At 37.4% G+C, this 18,718-nt stretch overlaps 1 pseudogene; it reads left to right on the forward strand.

The window, feature by feature from the left end:
• Nucleotides 1-18,165, forward strand: part of LOC113231497 — a 23,593-nt pseudogene extending 5,428 nt beyond the window's left edge.
• The last annotated feature ends 553 nt before the right edge of the window (nt 18,166-18,718 follow it).

Raw genomic sequence — 18,718 nt, forward strand, 5'->3', positions numbered from 1 at the left:
ATGGCAGAGGCAACGGCACGATTTCTTATTTTGTTGAATATTTTATAGCCAAATGTTAAAGTTTTTTGTAACCTCAGAATTCAATATAAAACATATAGTTTTCTAATAGATAAGAGATTAACATGCTTATACAATTCCTCAGTGGAGAATTTATACGGTAGAAAGTACATCACTTTAATTAGGGATCTTTGTGCCCTTTCCAACTCAAGGAACTTCGTCTTAACAGTGCCACCCCAAACAGGATTGCAATAACACAGAACCGACTGAGCTAGTGCAATGTATACTTTATTTAAAAGGTATTCTCCTGCTACAAGTCTAAGCCATTTAAAAACCCAGTTTAGTTTTCTTAGTCTACCCATAACTTGTTACAAGTGTTAATAACAAGACAGCCGTTGATCAACCAGAACTCCCAAGTATTTAGTATGAGTAACTCTATTGATATATGAACAGGAGCAGCTTGATACCAGATCATTTACATTACACTTATGAATCCTAACCCAAAGGCCGTTACTCATTTACGCACTGTTTCCGTTCATTTAAGTAATCTATAAAAAGTTGCAATGGGAAGCCTCGAATCCCAATTCTTTCAAGCCTGTGCACAAGAATGGGAACGGAGAAGGTATCAAAGGCTTTTTTCAAATCTAAAAAGACTGCTAATTACCATTGTCTAATTATTTTGTTATTTCAGAAGTAAGCGCAGTTATTGCATCTTCAGTCGAAACCCATGTCTAAAGCCAAACTGCGAGTTGGCAATAACTTTTTTATTTAAGTAATTTACAAGTCTAATAATTTTTCTAAAATTTATCATGCGCTTTTTTGTCTATGTTGTCAACATTAGTAGTCTTCTGAGTATTTACTGTAAGAATTTTCTCAGTCAGTTCTTAACCTGCATTCACAAAATAATTATTCACAAAATTAACAGACTCAGAACGAGATTGTTTTAATTTAGGTAATTGTACATTTGACTTACCCTTCGGCTTATAATTAGCTATATTATTTATGCATTTCCATAACAGTCTTGGATTTTTGTGACTTTTAGCAAGCTGCTCTCTCTCGTATTTCCGTTTTAACTTCTTAATAAGATTATTGATATAATTACGGTATCGTCTATAGCTGATATTTAAAATTTGGTCATTAGAATCAGCGCACAACTTTCTTTGCATCTTATTTCTGTTCCTGATGCATTGTAATATACCTAGAGTAACTCATGGCTTAATAATTCGCCTGGATTTAGGGATGTTTACAATAGTAGTATTTTTTTCAACGATTCCTGTAACATGCTTATTCATGTATTTGTGAGTATATTTGGGTCATCGCATTGTAGTAATGCAGTTAATTGTTTTTTGGTTAGACTTTCAAGAGCTTTATTAAAGCTCAAGTTAGGATTTGAGTATGGTTTAAAGCACTTGATATCATACTCAAGTCCCTGCCGTTAGGGTCGTATTTCCAGTGCTTGTATTGCCAGTGCAATCCTGACTTGAGCATTGAATAGAGTCCTAGAATACGACCCTAAGAGTGTTAAAATAGGGGAGGCATTACCATTAACACCCTTAGAGGTGGAATATTTTTTAGTTTTAACTAGTCTCAATCACGGTCATTACTAAAAGTCCTCAAAAGTCATTACTGAGGTTTCTGTTTTAGTTGTTAGCTGTTCGTTGTTTGTTAAATAAAACGTACTTGGTACTTGGTGTAACGGGCTGGTATCCGCAACTCGACGTCACGGCGCCTATTTGGCATGTGGTGGGTGCAGGGTCCTACTCGTGCCATCCAAGCTCCTCCAGGAATCTCAGCAGCCTCCTCGGTTTGCTGAAGACTTCGGGGAGCGACCTTGGCGCTCCAAGGTACTTCGCCCTGTAGTTGGCCACGCCGGAGCACTGTAGTAGGATGTGCGCAGCCGTGTCCTCCCCCGCCATGCACGCTCTGCACAGAGGGCTGTTTGTGATACCTAAATTGAAAAGGTGTTTATTGTATGGACCATGACCCGTTAGGGCGGCAGTTAGAGTGCGAAGCCCTTGCCTTTTAAGTTTAATTAATATTCGAGATAGACTGGCAATGAGCGTTGGGAGTGCTTCCCTCGCCTCGCAAGGGTGGTCCATGTATTATTATGTGAAGATTTTGTACCTTTGTGTGTAGTTGTTCTTGACCATCGGTAGGGGAGGGACACTATGGGTTCTAGTCCTACAGCGTCCGTCTCCGACCCTTTTCTGGCTAGTCCATCTGCTGAGTTATTGCTTCCTTGTGTCCTTTAAACTTTAATTAAACCGTAAGTACATTCTCTTTGGTCTTGCTCACGCTTTGATAGCACCTACCCAAACCCTATTGATACAGTCCTCTGTTTTGTGTAAATTTGATCACGATGGCATATAATTCATCACATGTTACTTTGAAACAAAAATTAACAGATTTAAAAAGATTGCTAACGTTGAAAACTCTGTTCAGGATGAAGGGTCAGAGTCATCGCGGAGGACGCTTGAAGCACGTTTGAACCTATTCTGCCAAATACAGGTATAAAAACTATCAGATAGTACAAAAAAAACTTAAAAGTTTATTTTTGGTACATTTATTATATTTTGAAAAAAGTCATAGAACAATAGTTGTTGTTTATGATGTTAGTAACAAAAGCCTGTGAGATTGTTAGTATTTTAAAAATGACCCTGTATACCATCGGTACGATAAGAAGTAAAAGAGCATACGTTTGACGTAAAATTAAATAAAAAACGAAAACATTTTAATATAAAAGTTTTAATAAGAATTACCCAGATGTTATTAATGTAGATAACTCTTATATTCTAACGTTTTTAATGTACTTATTTTCTGGAATAATGCAGTACGAGCACAATATTACGACATTAAAAGTACGACTTGGCCCGCATTTTTAACTTTAAATACTAGTGATGCTCCTTCACAGTACAAAGACTTTCCTGAATAGAAATTGCACGATTATGCCTACTCCGGTTTATGCTACATAGCCTTTCGGGCGTATGACAAAACGACATCGCGTGCAAGTCGCGGAGTCACGCATCAACGCGTTAAGGCTCAACGCCCATTGACGAGACGGCATCGCAAAGGACCCTTCGGCATTCCTACGTGCAAGCGCACACTGACGGCTGTCGTGCTGTACCGTGCTCGCGCCTAATCTTTGTTCAGATCGTCTGTAACGGTACAAGCTTGTTCATTACGTTGTATATTTAAAGATTGTAGTCTTGCTAAATTGAAAACCGAGAAATGGTACCAGAACCGTTGGAGTTGCGAAGGAACCTGGATGCATGTGTGGCAAATGGCCCACGACTAAAGACGTGCAAATTAGGAGACGTACACTCAGCAGTGGGTGACTAAAAGCTGAAGAAGAAGTAGAAGTCTTGCTGACGAAGAAGAGAACCTTATTCTAATATTTTTTTATGATACCAAGTGATGGGACAAACAAGTCGTGCGCCTGGTGGTAAGCGACACGCCTATCCACAACAGTTGCAGTGCCACTCAGAGCTTTAAATCGCAAAGATCTGACGGGCACTGCCACTGCGCACATCACCCTGTGACATTAGTTGACAAGTCCCATGTACCTGTAATTTCACTAGCACTCTTACTCTTCAAAACCGGAACACAGTAATGCTCACATTACTGCTTGGCGGCAGAAATAGGCAAGTTGGCAGTAATTTGCTGGCGAACTCTTTCAAGACAAGGAGTTCTACTGCCACTAAGAAGGAAAAGATTTTGGTTGACAAATGCTGAAGCATCCCCGATGGCTTCCGAGGTAATCCGCAAACTGCCAGCTCGGTATCCCTAAGCTTACCGCAGCTTTGTTTTTCTAGATACCCGCACACGCGATACATGGAGCCGTAGACGCATACCACACCTAGAGGTGCCGGTGATGATTTTATACCGATTTATCGGATATCACGTTATAACAAGTAAGAGAACTAATATTAATTGCTATTTCGGTAACTACTTTAGCAAACCATAAAGTTTTTAATGCCTGGGTCTTTTATTATTTATTTTACAGTTTATTTAAAAAAAATAAACAACTTCAAAAATACGTCACGACAACCGTGTGTGTTATTGTTTGGGCTGGTGATTTCGGTGTTTATTTATTGAAAACATACCGTAAGTAGCGTTTTTTAAGTTTACCCTGAATATAAATGTTCATAAACTATACTGAATATACTTTAAGGAGTAATTTCATGGTAAACGTTAGAACCACTCAAACGGAATATTATCATATTTATCCAAGTACACCAAAAATTTAATTAGTGCTTTTTAAGTGCAGGATTTGCGGTGTATTACTGCATTTTATTTGAGATGTTTTTGTTGGTAGTACGGAGGATTTATTTAGCATAGCAGAATAATAATTTTTATTTATAAAAACTTGTATTTAAACTGAATGCTCTTCTAATTTGCAAAACCAAATAGCCACCATTTTGCGGTAGGAGGAGCGCATCGCGTGAACGGTTATGACCACTACAATTGAAATTTCAACTAAAATTCCCGGCCGTGCCGTCCCCTCAATGGGCGACTTACCTTAGTCGCGTGTCATATTTATAGTGAATACAAAGCTACACTGAACTCGTAGTGTCGCACATGGCTATGACCAGCATCACCGTGTGTGAACCGCCTTATCCAATTATCGTTTCCACGGTAGGTCCCGGAGGAATTATACGTGGAACTACCTTTACTCATCGGGACCACTAATTAATATACCAACAATAATAAAATACCCAGTTATTTAAATAAAGAAACTGGTAGATAATTTACTAAAACATTGGCAGCTTTGAATTTTATCACAAGCTAAATAGCCAAACACACAGATTATGACGTAACACGAGGGGTGATCGAGGGATGACACAGCAAAATCCATTATCACCCCTAACAAAAGAGCTAAAAAGTCGTTATTTCAATGTTAAAACCAATACGTGGGTTATATTCAATGGTTGCAAAACGTGAGAGGTTAAAGACCTCTGTAAAATCGTGAATTCATTAATTTTGGTGACGCTAAAAGAATATTTCAAGGTTAATAAACTAGTTATGGAATTATCGAGTTCTTAGGTTTTCGCGATTGTTACACATAGGAAATGAAACTATTTTTTCGGATTTAAATCGCGTATATTTGTTTTTTCTAATAAACCGCTACGCTTCGGGCCCTTTACAGGTCCCGAGGTCACGGTTGACTGAGGTGGTACAGTCTTCAATCAGTTATGTCTAATATTAATGCAAACCTTGTTTAACCTATTGTAACTGTAGTGAAAAAATATTTTTTCACTACAGTTACAATACTTATTAATTAAATATCTTATTTTTAATTTTACAAAGAAGACATTCCAATTTACGCTAGGTACATTAAGTTTTACAAATTATTTTATTGTATGAATTTTTATTAAGTTCATTTTGTTATTTATTAATAATAGAAATTAGATTAAACTAAAACATATTAATTAGTACTGCAGTCTTATGTCTGTTTGGGATTTTTCATCAGAGAAAATACTGGATCCCAAACTGGTGGTACGGAGAAACTATTTTCCCTGTTGAAATTAGGATGTTTTTTAATTTCAATGGCCTCTCGTAGCATCCTGGGTAGATAACGGACTTCTTTTGCGAGGACCTGGGGTTTGTCAAACTTCATTGAATGTGTAGGTTTATCCATGACATGCTCGCAGACTGCAGACTTGTTTACGCGACGGTGTTTGATATAAGCTATATGTTCTTTGACGCGGGTACAAATACTTCGCTTCGTTTGTCCAAAATAAGAGAGACCACACTCATAGTCAAGCTTTTAAACTCCTGCATCCTGTAAGGGGATGTTACATTTCACGGGTCTCAGGAACTAGGAAATCTTCCTCAGGGGCTTGAAATAGGTTTTGATAGATGCACGCCTGACAGTAATCATCTGGCAAGGGAACTTCAGCATATAAAGCAAGACCTACATCCGAATAAGTTGAAGATTCCACGCCAATGCCGCAGGCCCCGTGTGAAACCACCAACAGTCGAGCGAAGACCTGCCATTTTACCTTACGTGAGAGGTGTTACAGACAAGATCGGAAGACTTCTCAGGCGTACATTTATCAAGACCTATTTCAAGCCCATGAGGAAGATTTCTCAGTTCCTGAGACCCGTGAAATGTAACATCCCCTTACAGGATGCAGGAGTTTACAAGCTTGACTGTGAGTGCAGTCTCTCTTATATCGGACATTCGAAGCGAAGTATGTGTACCCACGTCAAAGAACATATAGCTCATGTCAAACAGCGTCGCGTAAACAAGTCTGCAGTCTGCGAGCATGTCATGGATAAACCTACACATTCAATGAAGTTTGACAAACGCCAGGTCCTTGCAAAAGAAGTCCGTTATCTGCCCAGGATGCTGCGAGAGGCCATTGAAATTAAAAAACATCCTAATTTCAACAGGGAAGATGGTTTCTCCGTACCACCCAGGATCCAGTGTTTCCTCTGATGAAAATCCCAAACAGACATAAGACTGCAGTACTAATTAATATGTTTTAGTTTATTCTAATTTCTATTATAATTTAATAATAAATTGAACTTAATTAAAATTCATTCAATAAAATAATTTATAAATCTTAATGTAGCGTAAATTGGAATGTTTTCTTTGTAAAATTAAAAATATGGTATTTAATTAATAACTATTGTAACTATAGTAAAAAAATAGGGTGATTAGCATTAATATTAGACATAACTGGTTGAAGACTGTACCACCTCAGTAAATGACCGTGACCTCGGGACCTGTAAAGGGCCCGAAACGTAGCGGTTTGTTATACAAATATACGCAATTTAAATCCGGAAAAATAGTTTCATTTCCTGATTATGGAATTGTATCAAAAGAGCTTTGATTGCCCTTCAATATTGAAAAAAAACTACACCAAGACTTTTTCTGGCCGTTTCCTCATGCTTCTACTGGGTGCTCCTATTGGTAGGAGCACGAGGACTAATACTTCCTTATGCTCCTATCGTGACGTTATATAATAAGTACACTGAACGAGAATAACAAAATATCAAAACAAAATTATATTTTTTGCTTATAGAACTGATAACCTGAGTGTAACAATATTGTTCCACATTTCCTTTTTATAAATGTAGGCTTTTCCATATTATCACACATTTTAAATTTATTTATCAAACATAAAATTCAATTCCATCTTCAGAAAAATCACAACCATGTGTAAATGACAAGTAAAATGACTGAGGATTTGCACTATCCTAATGAGATATTTAGACCTTTGCCACACTAATTTATTATTTACAAATCATCATAAAGCACGAAATTCTAATACGAACAAGAAAATAACTTTGTTATTTCAAGATTTTAACGTCCGTTTCTGCAAATGAGGACGCTCTCCCCTTCCACAGACTGTCGACGACCTAAATGATAATTTGTACATTGAGCGGGAGCACTGGGATAGGCTGTGTACTATAACATGTTGGTACAATGGTTTGTACGTTGTAGCGATCAGGTCAAGGCTTTCAAGGCATATTACCAGTACTTCTTCACGTATGCTGCGTGAGTTTGGCGCACTGCGCGTCCAATAAATAACGCGTATAGGGTGCTATTAGGTTGCCGCGCTTCCGTAGTGCCTTTAATAATATGTTTCTTGAGGCATGTAAAGATTGTTTTTTTACTATAAAAGAGTATCTACTAAAGAGTTGCCCTAACTCCTGGATCGGCTATATACGAAGCAGCCCGAATGGCATCCGTGAACAAATTGAACTCTGCGATGAATGAAGCATTCGGTTTCAAGCAGCTGTGCCTCGTGCCATTCTACCGGTAAGTCCACCTATACAGTTGTGTATATTTAAAATATACCCAACTGTTATTAACATTAGTTTAAGTTACATTGTTATTAAAACTGGGACAAGGAGTCGGAAATACTTGGTTATTATTATAAGATTTCAGATTATTTACGTTTTTCAAGAGGCAGAAGTACAATTACAACACAATTTTCTTTTTTTTTTATAATGACAAAGACAGGATGAACAAGTCGGGCGCCTGGTGTTATGCGACACGCCTGTCCGTAGTAGTTGCAATGTCACTCAGAGCTTTAAATCGCAAAGAGACAAAAGTTGACAAGTCCCATGCGCCTGTAATTTCCCAGTAAAAACCCTTCTCGTCAAAACCGAAACACAGCATTGCTAACATTACTGCTTGGCAGCAGAAATAGGTAAGGTGTCAGTATTTCCCTGGACGAACTCTTTCACAAGGAGCTCTACTGATACATATATATATATATATATATATATATATATATATATATATATATATACGTTTAAAGCGACTCTACATAAAAGTCATAAATAATAATAATAATAATTTATTTAATTTAAGCCTTTTACAAGTAATGGTGTATTATAACTAAATAAGAGCTAGTTTACCATGTTTGGCTTGTTAGTAATTGACTCAAGGTTATCTGTCCCCTGACTTTCAAGCTAGGCTAACCTGTGTTATGAAAGACAGTGGTTCGGTTATTTAACAAGTTTACAAGCATATTTATGGTGCAGTATAGAGAATATTACAGAGAGAAAAAGAAAACAAACAAAAGACTTAAGGTTAATGATTAAAGTTATACATAATGGATGTAATAAGGTGAATGTGAGAGAGTAAAAATGCGTATGTACATGCGTTGGGAGTGTGTGTGTGTGTGCGTGCGTGCGTGTGTGTGTGTGTGTGTGTGTGTGTGTGTGTGTGTGTGTGTGTGTGTGTTTGTGTGTGTGCATGCGTGTTTGTGTGAGCGTTTGTGCGTTTCTTCGTGAGTGATAATGACATTTGGAGCGAACAAGAGTGTTACCTATCTAGAGTTTTAATTGGATACGATTGACGTAAAACGAGCTATACCAATATTTGTTCTGTTTCATCATATTCAAGTGCTAATAGTCAAGTACTTATTTTATTTTTACACTCAAATTTATTGACTCTATGAAATTGTAGAGTATTATTTAGTTTGTTGTAAAGTCTAGCACTCAATGAAGGAAACTGTCTCTTGGCAAAGGTAGTACGGCAGTGTACTGCAGGACAGACTGGTCTAAGTCGTCTGGTGGGTGGGAAATCAGCTCTCAATGGGAGAGACGAATGTTGACGTAAACAGGATCGAAGGATAAATGTCTTTCTTACAGTGAGTACATTAGCGTCCACATAAAGTTGTGAGGTGGGATATCTGTACGGTTTCCTGAGCATCACCTTGAGCACCGCCCTTTGCGCTCGCTCTAAATTTATAAATGACGTTTTATAGGTACCTCCCCAAATTGGAATACAGTAAGATAGGAGAGGAGTACATAGAGCCGATACAGTATCTAAAATTTTTCGGTCCGCAGAATTACGTAATTTTTTAAAAACGAAGATAAGCCTACGTATTCTTCCGGCTACAGATTGCACTTGATCATACCAATTGAAGCTCTCATCTAAAAAGACACCCAGATACTTAATGCAATTGGTTCTAGTCAGGGAGGGGCAGTTACAAACAGACGACTCGCTGGTGCAGGTATGAGCACGGATTTCAATAGAGCCTTCAGCGGGATGGGCAGCGCGTCTTGTAGCCAGCGTAATAAATTTCTCTACGTTCAGTGTAAGTAGGTTATTATTAAGCCATTCCATAACCAACCTGAATGCAGATTCTGCAGAAGCAACCGTGTCGGCCCAGCCACTCCCAGAGACGATTAATGCCGTATCATCAGCGTAAGCAAAGATACGACATTGTGGAATAGTCATACTGCACAATTCGTTTAGGTAAACCTGGAACAACGTAGGGTCGAGAATACTCCCTTGCGGCACTCCGTACTCTATAGTTTCTTGCTGGCTTATGTAGGTGCCGATTTTAGTACATTGAGTTCGATTTGACAAATAATCGGCAAATATGTTGTGAACTTTCCCCCTAACACCCACAGCTTCTAGTTTATTTAGTAGTAGTGGGACAGAGACGGTGTCAAACGCCTTTGAGAGGTCCAAGAAAATGCCAAGGCATTTTTGCTTTTCATCTATTTCCTTGACAGCATGTTCTACTAGAGAACCTATGGCATCCTCGGTGCATCGACCCCTTCTAAAGCCAAATTGGTTATTGGAGATGATGTTGTTGGTCTCTAGGAAGCTAACCAGACTACGGTTCAAAATTTTCTCTAGAATTTTAGAAAGGGCTGGTAAGACCGAGATAGGTCTGAAATTATCGACATTGTCTCTGTCTCCACTTTTATATATAGGGTGTACTATAGCTTTTTTAAGGGCGTTAGGAAATGCGCCTGTAGTTATTGCGAGATTGCAAATATATGTTATTATCGGCGTTAAAGTAGGGCAAGAAGATTTTAAAAGTTTGGTAGGTATCCCGTCCCAGCCGACCGCACAGTTACGGAAACTTCTAATTATATCTCTAACCTCATCCTCCGTCACCTCCAGCAAGACCATTGAGTTCAAAGGCGATATAAATGACATGATGGTGATCATTCACCAACAATACGATATAAATATGAACTTCCGTTGGAAATTGAACATTTTTTTCGGATCTGAATTGCATACATTTGTTGTTTCCAAACCATAAACCAACATTTTAGTTTAGCTCTAAGCTGTAACTTTTCTTGGAAAAGGATAAAAGCGATAGATATTTTTTTTAGGAAATATGATCTTGTTTACACTTATCGCCGCCTGCTCGAGGTCGATGACATAATGGAATTCCATTCGGAGATATTTTTCTTCAATAAATTATCTAATAGCAGTGCGTTGTTTTCTCTTTGTTCGTTAATATCTTTTAAATTTTGAAAGGGGTCCATAACTAAACCATTTTAAAAACAAGTCAAAAAGCCTCGAGAGTGGCTAAACGCTAACCGCGAAAAGCTTGGCCTGCTAGAGAAATAAAAAAACCAAATTACGACTACTAACTAATTAACTTACCTAAAATATTTACAGAGAACTATCATGTTTGGGCTCCTTAAATTGGTTTCAACGAGCCGATATGGTAACTTTATTGACTATCCAATAGGTGTACACTGCTTTGTATTTTCAAATTTTGGTTCAAGTTATTTATTTAATTTGTTTTTCTTATTTCTCCAGCAGGCCAAGCTTTTCGCGGTTTGCGTTTAGCCACTCTCGAGGCTTTTGACTTGTTTTTAAAACGGGGAACCTTGGAGCAGGTCTTCTTAACCTTGGTCTAGTCATGGACCCCTTTCAAAATTTCAAAGAGCATACAGACTTTTTCTGAAAAGATGGAAAAAAGGCTCTCGGGTTGCATTAACGTATATCCCGCGTGCTCCAATAATGAATAGTCTTCAAAGCCTCACATTTTACACCAATTTTTATATTAATGCATTATATTATGTAGGCTCGCCATGTACCCCCAGCGTTCACTACGCGAATCCCTTAGGGGTCTATGGACCACAGGTTGAGAAACCCTGTCTTAGAGGGTAAAAAAGTATTAGGGCGCGTTCCCATTATGTCCTAACTTTTTATTTATCTATCTGTTCCCATATCACAATTACTCGCCGTGACTATGTCGTAGACGTTTATTTCATCGTCGAACGAATGTCGTGTCTAGCTGTTCCCTCTAGATCATGGCAACATTTTATCGGTGCACGTGCAGACAATGATAAATAAAAATATACGACAGTAGTAGCTACGATTATCTGTCGAAACGTCAAAAAACTCGTAAACGACAGTTAATCGTGTTGAAACATAGATTTAGTATTTAGTATACTAAGGTAAAACTGCATTGAATATACATGCCACGACACTTTAAACTGCACGACTATCTGTCATCACGACATAATGGGAACGCGCCCTAAGGGGGAAACTTATAATATCATAATAAGGAAATGTCTTTCAGACATTATAATATAAGATCAAGGAATATTAAATCTTCAGATGAAACTTTTGTTGCTCCCAAAATAAAACACAAATCAATCTCCTTGGAGTGTTACTACTTGATTATTATGACGTCCTTGAATGTCACAAGGATAGAAATTTGGGAATTTTGCGGAAGATCCTACAACAGTACTTGCTTTTACAAGTGTAGACTTATAAGATTAGCAGAAAGAACTTTTAACGTGGAATTGTGAAATATTCTTTTATTTTATTACTGCAAAACTGTATGTGGTGAAATGACGAATTTACTGACGCCAGCTTGGGCCTGTGCCATCGGGAGGATCGTCGTCTTCGGAGGTCGCGGTGCCCTAGGCTCAGCCTGTGTAGAGCACTTTAAAGATTTAAATTATTGGGTCGCAAGTGTAGACATGATACAAAACAATAATGCAAACTTCTGCATCAATGTGCCTAGAGACTATTCGTGGATAAAGCAGGAGGAATATGTTATTGGTGAATTAGATCATGCTTTAAATGGAGAAAAAGTAAGAAAATCATTTAGTTTTTAGGTTTTCGTGATAGTTACACGGTGGAAATGAAAACATTTTAACCGTCTTCAAATAAGGAGGAGGTTTTCAATTCGATTTTTTTGTATGTTTACGATTACTCCGGCTTTTGTTAACCGAGTTTGATGATACTTTTTTTATTGGAAAGAAGGTACCCCAGTATTGATCCCATTTAAATTTGAGGAAAATATTCTACTTCTAAAGGTGACAACGTGAGCGCAATGACGCGTTCCAGTGTGGAATATGTTGAGAGTCCGTTGGACTGATATTCGCACAAACGACTCAATTTTGCGGGACTTAACGTCTAGACCAGACTGTCTACCTTATGTCTACGTAAGATACTTAATTTTTTTGGTCAAATTGTGAGGAAAGAAGGATACAACCTCGAACAACTAATGATCACCGGACGGATCGACGGTAAACGTCTCAGGGGTCGCTGTCCCATAAGATGGTCCGACCAAGTTTGTGCGGCTTTCGGCATGGGTCTCCATGATGTGCTCCACTATGCCAAAGACCGCCACAGATGGCACAGCTTTGTCAACGGAGCTTGTTTCCGCGAGGGAGTCACGACCCTCAGTAATGAGGTATACGACGCTAGGAGGAAGAAAAGTGGCAAACTAGATGTCTAAACTAGAATCCGGTTTCGCGCACTTTCCGGTAACTGTTTTCACTAAAACTTGGCAAATAGATGATAATAAGAACTTTTGAGGTTGGTTTTTTTTAAATAAAAAAGTTCTAATTTCGGATCTAAATCGCGTCTATTTGTTTTTCAAACAAAGCAACGTTTCAGGTCCATTTAAGGTCTCATAGTCACGGCTGACTGAGATTATGGTAAAGTCATCAATAAGTAAGTATTTTTAACGCTGGCACTGTTATAACCCAACCTAATACGGTCATTTTGCAAGGGTTGATACATTTTATTGCCGTATTTTTCCGTAATGCAAATGAGCAAGTTATATATTTTGAGTAAAACTGAAATCGACTCAGACATTGGCACTTGTAAAGAGCGATGCGTCGGTCCGGGAATCGGGAAGTCAGTCAGTTATCGATTAAGTGTAATTTTCACCAATAAATCAAGTGTTGGGAAAATCAGTTTTTTTTAAAGACAAATTTGAACGGCACGTAATTGTTCTTAAGATGTACGTATTTTTTAATCTAGATAAATAATAAATAAATAACCCACACAATGGATAAACCTTGAGTCGCAGATGCCATGGACACACACAAACACGCACACATAGAAAACCACAAATTACACCCAAACTCACGACTGAAATTAATGTAGGTCTTACAAATATTTTACCCAGCTCGGCGGCTCTGGAATCGAACCCGAGACCTCTGCATGGCAGACCAGCACGTCACGGCCACGGATGCGTCATGTCATTCAACAGGTAAAAAAAATAGTTCCATTTCCGAGTAAGAAAAATATTCAATACAAGTATTTTCTGTCTACATTTTCGCGGGACTTGCGGTAATGCGGTGCCCCTATAATAAGTGTGATTTGTATACCACCTACCAATAGTATACTTTGTTTTGTATCACGCGAATATCACGTGTATTTAAGTAGATATTGTATTTCTATGATTTCTCCAATTAACTGTCGGTGTGCCTTTAGGTTCTTTATGAATAATTTCGTCGCCTTACTTTCTCAAACTCTTATCTTAAAGCGCAAAGTTACTGAAATGGAAAAAATGGATTGTGTATACAAATATTGCAGGATGATTTCACATCACATTTCCTTCATATTCACACACTGGCTTTTACCTATTCTTGAAGTAAAGCATCCAAATTAACACCCGTGAAATCAAATTTAAAATAAATACAAAGTTTTTCCATCTCCTGAATAATGACTCTTCAGGAGATACGAGTTTGAAAAAGTAAGGCATCGATTTATCATTTTATATAAATTTATCATATTTAAACTGCCTCCGTGGGCGAACGGTTACCATACCGGACTGCCACGCAGAGGTTCCAGGTTCGATTCCCGGGCGGGGAGACATATTTGTATGGCCTACATTTATTTCTCTCGTGAGTTTGGGTGTAATTTATGGTTGTCTATGTGTGTGTCCGTGGCACCTGCGACACAGGGTTTCCCTAGTGCGGGGGCTATGTTGAGTGTGTGCGTTATTTATATTTATTATTATTTATTTATATACTAGTTGTATGTTGAAATTTAAAATGTATGAACAGAGTCAAGAAATTCATATTTAAATTCAACCCTATTAAATGCCTCTAACGAAAGGTCTTACTTGAAAACGGTCCACAGTCCAATGTATCAAGCTTGACGTGTGATTAACTGAACAGGGACTTTTGTAAACTTTCTCTGACATTTATGAAAAATGTTTTCCTTCACGTTATATCCGGTGACACAGTGTACACATATTTGAAAATGATAAACTTAAATTAAAATTTGGAAAACCCTCGGTATTAAATTGTGGCAATTTTTCCGGAAAATTTCTCTAAAAATTGGAAAAATATAATTTGGAAAGCTCGTATTATGTTCTGTTATTATTATTTTCTAGAGCAATTACGAGTTATTGTTTAGAATTATTAAACTTTATTCAATAAAAAACGTATCTTTAGAATTTTACATAGACAAGAATGACAACAAGTGAGTTGACAGATGTTATGGCGGCAAACAAATTAAAAAAAATATTTGGCAAAGGTTTTATAATAACCGTAACATGTTCTTCGTTTAGAAATATCTTTTGGAGTTTTATTTAGAGTGTATTATAAAATAAACTTGTATAGCTACAGCCCTCATAAAGAAAAACAGAATTTATTATAATCTCAGTTTAAAAAACCGACCTCAAAAATTCGTGGAATTAAATCTATTTGCCAAGTTTTATGAAATCGTGTTCTCGAAACCGGATTCGTTCCCTAGTTTGTCACCCATAGAGATGGATTATTTTCTTCAAATTTAAATGGGACCACTACAGAGGTACCCTCTTTCCAACAAAAAAAGAATAACCAAAATCGGTTGAAAAGTTATCGCGTAACATTCGTATAAAAACAAATACATTCGAATTGAGAACCACCTCCTTTTTTGAAGTCGGTTAAATAATATGAAGTATTGAATCTCGAAAATTTGAAGTCCTGAATCTCGAAAATTTAGATTACGTCATACTAAATAAGAAGTATAAAATATAAAAGAGAATGCAAAACTTTTTAACAACATTTTAGGAATGTTCAATTAATAGTCATATTATGGAAGGTTACAAGGTTGTTGTTTGGCGCGAGTGCTTGTATTGAAACTTGAGCAAACGAAGGATTCTAGATTGAATCCTGAGCGTAGCGAGGGTTTCAAGACACGAGACGCAAAACAACTTTGCTGCCGAGCGAAATAGATGAAAGAAAAACAGTTGAACTAATCAGTGTTTCTCGCTCATGTTTTGTTTCTTTTCAGTTTATTACAGTACAATTTAATCCAAGGAATTGAAATTGAAGTTATTAAAATGAAAATTTGAAAAAAATAAGTTTAGTTGCGGTCTGAATTTACACCACATACATTTCCTTCTTCTTTGTATTATAATTTTATGTGGTTAACGAAATTATTTTAGTTCTTAGACAAATTAAAATAATTCAATAAAACAAAATTATACTTGTCAATAAATGATAAGAACAAATTATACCAACGGATTAATAATATTTATATATTAACTACTTATGACGAATCGCGTTTCGGAACGCATCACTATTTTTTTTTACTAGTCAATCATTAGTCAATATAAAAAGTTTATCTTCAGATGCGTTCTGAATTTGCATTTCATCAATTTTTATTCTTGCTTGTACTTATAATTTTGTGCGATTATTGAAATTATTTTAGTTCTTCGACGAATTAAACTAATCTAATAAACAAACTTAGTTATCGTGGTCAATTTAATATCAATCATAATAAGAATAAAATGGCATAAATTTTACGGATCTAAATTACATAAATAATATAAGAGCAACAACCTTGACAAGAACGTAATTGCTGCCATCTGTTGGCCTTTTCGAATATTATTATAATCGCATCGCGAGTTTACTTGGTGCCATCTATTGATCAACGTTAAGAATCAAAACAAGCGTTCGAAAGGAGTGTGGCATTTCTTTGTATGAGATTGGGTATCTGTACTAGTGTAGTATTATATTATCTGTAGTAATATCATCTGATTTTCATTATATACTAAATTTAAAATCTATATGACTAGTGGTAATATACACTAAATGATTATCACTAGTAACAGGTTTCTTACCACGGTATAACTTCTTTTTTATTGCGCTGTAGCGCAAGAGGGTAGACAGATATGTCTGCCCATAAAGCTGTCATCTGCCGCCGTCCAGTCAACCCGTGACCATGGAGCGTGCAACCGTTCCGAAATATCGGGAAAATAAAAAGAAGTTATACCGTGGTAAGAAACCTGTTACTAGTGATAATCATTTAGTGAATAACCACGCAAGTCTTAAAAAGGTAATATACACATTCATTTTCTGACTCAAACCCCTACACAAAACAGGATAAAGAGCTGACGATGTTTAAACAGCCGAACATATGTTCATCAAACGTAACTAAGAACCAGGGTTGAACCAGGGTAGAAATTTGAACACCGTCGTAAAGTTGCCTGCTTATCGGTATTTTACAGGGTATATCACGGAGGGTGTGCGGTGGAATTACACGATTTAATTCCGTGTTCCCCTTTCCATCACTGGGGGACTAGGCGTAGACTTGGGTTCCACCCCTATGTTGTGGATATTCCAAAGATTCGCACTAAGCGTTACGCTTCCACATTTATATGGCGAACGGCTATGGAGTGGAATTCCCTGCCTGTAGACTTGTTCCTACTTTATGTCTTGGTTCTTTTCAAGGCGACAGTGAATAGGCATTATTTAGGTGTGCATGTTCCATCGTCGACCTAATCGTCACTTTCCATCGCGTGAGATGGAGGTCTTATGTGCGCACTTATATTTCATAAATTAAAAACAGTAGGTATATCTCCGCTCTTTATGCGTCAGAGGTTAATCGCGTAAGGTGTCTATCGGTAAACTGCCTACGTGGTCGAGCGGTTACCATGCTGGACTACCACGCAGGTTCGATTCGCGGGCCGAGAGAAATATTTGTATGGCCTACATTTATTTCTCTCGTGAGTTTGGGTGTAATTTGTGGTTGTCTATGTGTGTGTCCATGGCACCCGCAACACATGGTTCCCCTAGTGCGGGCTATGTTGAGTGTGAGCGTTATTATTCATTATTATTATAGATATTATAGCATAATGATAATGCATTCAATCAAATTTCCAGCTTAACGCAGTGCTTTGCGTCGCAGGCGGCTGGGGGGTCGGCAACGCAGCAAAAGATTTGTCTAAGCAAGCCGAAATTACTTGGAAGCAATCTGTATGGCCTTCAACTATCGCTGCTTCTGTATCCAGCAAATTCCTCCAACCAGGAGGACTACTGACCTTACCAGGAGCTAAATCAGCGCTCACAAGCGGCCCTATGATGATTGGATATGACATGTCAAAAGCTGCAGTCCACGCACTGACTCGATCTTTAGGTTCCAAGAATGCAGGCATGCCAGAAAATAGTGTCACTGTCGCAATTCTGCCAAAAATATTAGATACTAAGTTCAATAGGAAATGGATGACAAAATGTGACACTACTACATTTACGCCGTTGGTGGATGTTGTCGAGTTGTTTGAGAAATGGATTAATGGAGAACAGAGACCGCCTACTGGTAGCCTAGTGGAAATAATCACAAAAAATAACATAACAGAAACTAGGCTGGTAATCAAAAACAAATGCGAATACAAGCCTCTTCACGACGAGTTATGGAGGAGTCATTAGTTTATTCAATTACATTAATTTATTTGACGATAATTTTTTTTATGAAATTGATGTTCAATTATATTTTGTGAAATTACTCCACTAGTTTGTTATAATTATTAATGTAAAAATCGCACACTTAACACTGACGAAATACTTTCAGAGATTTTTCATAGATGGCGCTACGGCTAAAAAGTCGTTGAAAACCAAATACAAAGATCCGACAACAAGCACATAGAAAAATTCGTGAGGTCCGCTGGTTCGTTTCGTGGCTCAGTTGGCATAGCGGTTTGCTAAAAGTCGGTTCGAATCCGGCCGGATCGAAGAATTTTTTTCTAAGTTCAATCTTTGTATTAATAATTATTTTACGATATTAAATACTATATTATTCCAATAGTTATTCAACGTCAAATTTTCACTCCGTCACAGAAGAAGAATGGCTAGTCTTTTTTACAAGCTTATCCTCGGGTCCATAATTTAACTTGTCAGGATTTACATAACTTTAATGTGCTCGTAAGGGATTCGAGCTTTTAAGATGTCGTTAGCTTTCCTTTGCTTACACTTGGATTTATAT

Source organism: Hyposmocoma kahamanoa, unplaced genomic scaffold (assembly GCF_003589595.1).
Source record: "Hyposmocoma kahamanoa isolate Upper Pololo Valley unplaced genomic scaffold, ASM358959v1 65, whole genome shotgun sequence".
In the NCBI taxonomy this organism is placed as follows: domain Eukaryota; kingdom Metazoa; phylum Arthropoda; class Insecta; order Lepidoptera; family Cosmopterigidae; genus Hyposmocoma; species Hyposmocoma kahamanoa.